This window comes from Chenopodium album, chromosome 19 (genome assembly GCF_948465745.1).
Source record: "Chenopodium album chromosome 19, dcCheAlbu1.1, whole genome shotgun sequence".
Classification (NCBI taxonomy): domain Eukaryota; kingdom Viridiplantae; phylum Streptophyta; class Magnoliopsida; order Caryophyllales; family Amaranthaceae; genus Chenopodium; species Chenopodium album.
The window spans coordinates 29,569,961-29,573,342 of NC_137852.1; the positions used below are offsets into that span (position 1 = coordinate 29,569,961).

Consider the following 3,382-nt stretch of genomic DNA (forward strand, 5'->3'; position numbering starts at 1 on the left):
GCATGATTATTGACATAATTCATATATTCCATTTCACTTCCATCACATTCACTACAAGGAACATTTGGGCACATAGAAGCATTATGATCATTCATTCCACATAATTGACATGGCCAACATTCCACAATCATGCAACAAGTAGAAAGATTGGAGTTAGAGTGAGAAGATGTACCTCTCCCCTTAATTTGGGAGGGAAGAATTGGAGCTTGGGAAGGGGGCTTCTCAAGCTTTTCCTTGAGAGACATAACTTCTTTCCCTAAATCCGCAATCAAAATGGTCAAATCATTGATGACACTAAGTTGTTCGATCGAGTAACCCTTGCTTGTTGGTTCTCTTTCCACTTCTTGCCAATTCATATAATGACGAGCTACTTCATCAATAGCATCAACCACTTCTTCTTCCGTCTTGTTCATGATTGGGCCTCCGGCATCCAAACTTGCTCTCCCATGAGAAATCAACCCACCATTAAAGATATGTATGATTTGATAGGTAGGAATCCCATGGTGTGGACACTCCCTTTGATAATCCTTGAATCTTTCCCATGCTTCATAAAGGCTTTCATTAGGCTTTTGCTTGAACCCTTGAATCAAAGCTCTTGCCTCCGCCGTTTTCTTTTGAGGATAGAAACGGAACAAGAAAGCTTTGGTGACATCATCCCAAGTTCTCAATGAATTGGGCTTCACCTCTTTGTCTGGCCATTCCAAAGACCTTCCTATGAGGGAGAAAGGGAACAACTTAAGGTGGATGAATTCTTGAGACACTCCATTAACCTTGATCGTGTTACAATATTTTTCAAACTCCTTAAGATGGTTCAATGGGCTCTCGATCTTTGCCCCACTATATTGTCTCCTCTCAATTAGGGTGATCATTGCCGGCCAAATTTCAAAGTCATTCTCCGGTGTTGTAGGTGGAGCTATGGCGCTTTCATACCTATACACCCTGGGCACTCCAAGCTCCTTCCAGGTAACTCTTGAATTACCTCCCATGACTTGGATCTATACACACAAAACTCAAAGACAATATTAGTAGCACGGCTACAAGTGTAGCCTAAGTGTAAAATCTTTTTGTATTTTGCAAATAGAATGGGAAGGAGAACGGTAGGTCGTTGGGCTACAACCCCACCCAATCAAACAAAATTTGTAACTTAACAAACCCCTATTTAGTGTAGTGGTAAGTCAAGGTCGAACCCAAAGGAATGGAGGTCAAATGCACGATGCCTAAGTTAAGCTATTCCGAAGTCTAGTAGGGGTTTATGGTAGAAACTAAGGCTAAGCTAGGCGATGCAAAAGCCTTGTACTAAATGAATGCTAAGGCACTAGGGGAATGGATCCACATGCATCAACGATGAAGTTCAATCAACTTGGGGAATTAACCAATCAAGTCAAGCAATGTGAGGGAAAACCGAAATTGCAACCAAGAGAGTACATCAAGCTATTCTCCTAGAGGTCTAATTAGCGTCAACTACATCAAACACTAGCTAGGAAACAACACAAGATATCTGAATCGAGTAAATGTAAGCCATAAATCAATGGTCCGTATCAATGTGAACTCACAATGCAATCTAGTGTGAATAACAAGGGTGATCAAGCCTAATCAAGCACACACATGCACAAAATCAATCAACCAATTTAATCACATTATCAACTCAATCAATTTCCCCCAAATTAATCTCAATTCATCATCAATACATGCTTCACCACTACCCTAGCCAAATAAACTACTCACAATCCATAAAGAACATCAAAATCAAAGCTAAACTAATCATCATTCCCAAATTCATCAATTGAAATCAAATTGAAACCAACAAATTCAATCAAATCAATCAAACTATCAATTAACCAAATCAAACAACAATACTAATGAAATCAAACATTGAATTGCATTAAAGAGTAAAGAATCCTTACAAACTTGATAGAAATCAAATCAAATTAAGCAATCTTCAATCATCAATCATCAAACCCACACTTTCTCTCTCTAAAAATGCTAAGAACTAATGTTTTCTCTCTCTAGGATCTAATCTAATCTAATTCTCCCCTTGAAATATCTCATCTTCTCCCTATAAATGGAAAGAAATAACCAACAATCCCAAGAAGTTGGGAAAGACGCCCAAAAATAGGCCCACGTCGGTGCGGGCGCTCGAAGGAGAGAGAATGGTGCGCACGGGAGCACACCCAGGCAGGTGCGCCCGCACGCACCTGATGTGCGGCCGCACACGACAGATGTGCGGCCGCACACTCCTCTGGTGCGCCCGCACAACGCTGCTGCTTCCTCCTTTCTTCTTTACCCTAGCTCATGAGGTGCACACATCCTAGATGATGATGATGGAGGACAAGGTAGGCAGGAACTTCCTTGAATTTCTTGAAGAATAGAAGCCATGAGGAAGGCACAAACAAGACCTTGAAGCAAGCTCCTTGAACCTCACATTGACTTGAAACTTCTTGCACAAGCTTTAGGCATGAAAATAAATGGAAAACTATGGAAAGGAAGCCCGGGAATCCTTGGACAATCAATCACAACCTACAATAAAAGGATAAAAAGCAAGTAAAAGGGAAAAATAGCAAGTAAACAAGAAAAAGCATGAAATAGAGAAACTAACTACAAAAAAACATAAAATGAAGAAACAAGAATAAAAATAAGGAAAACCAAAGAAGAGAGAGATAAAATGAAATAGAAATCATCCAAAAAGGAATCAAATGAGTGCCAAAAATGTCGATCATCAAATGGACCCCCAATTCAAACGACGGAAAGACGACTTATGCATTAACCTAAGACATGGTCATGGTGACATATACAAAGTGTGTGCTAAGACTAATGAGTGTAGGTTACATGTTAAGACTTGTTTCATGACCATGTGGCTAGACTATGTGACAAGACTCAAGCAAAGAGTAAGTTAAGACTTCACGTATGTGCACTAAACTGGACATGCTGTGGTATTTTAGTCATACTTTTGATATATGACTCTAATTGAGATGAAACCAACGCCTAATGAAAGATAAAACTCGGGGCTACATATCCATATGCTGTACAACTTGTATTTCTTCCTAGAACTCCGGCTATGACCAAAACAAGTTGAAGCATGTGCAGTATACGAGAATAAAAAATCCGGGTTGACTAAACAAATCATGATTAAATTTAAGGCATATTCATTAGTTCTAATTAATTAATTAATTAATTAAACAAAGTCCTTTAGTCATTGATTAGTTTAATTAAGACTTATTTACAAACACAAGTCAAACCAAACGGTTAGTTTAGTCACATATAAGCTATGCACAAGTAAGCGATGTGCAAGTAGTCAAGTAGTCACAATATGATGCAATGAGTTTGCAACCTAACCATGGCTCTTGTTCTCTAAAGTTCAAGGATATGGGTTAGTCAAAGAGGC

The 3,382-nt window shown here is 39.1% G+C and overlaps 1 non-coding gene across 1 annotated transcript; it reads left to right on the forward strand.

Moving 5' to 3' along the window:
• The first annotated feature begins 495 nt into the window (after positions 1–495).
• Positions 496–601, forward strand: LOC145596332 (small nucleolar RNA R71). Its single transcript, XR_014103177.1, has one exon. It is a non-coding gene; the product is annotated as a small nucleolar RNA R71 (small nucleolar RNA).
• Positions 602–3,382: the final 2,781 nt, after the last annotated feature.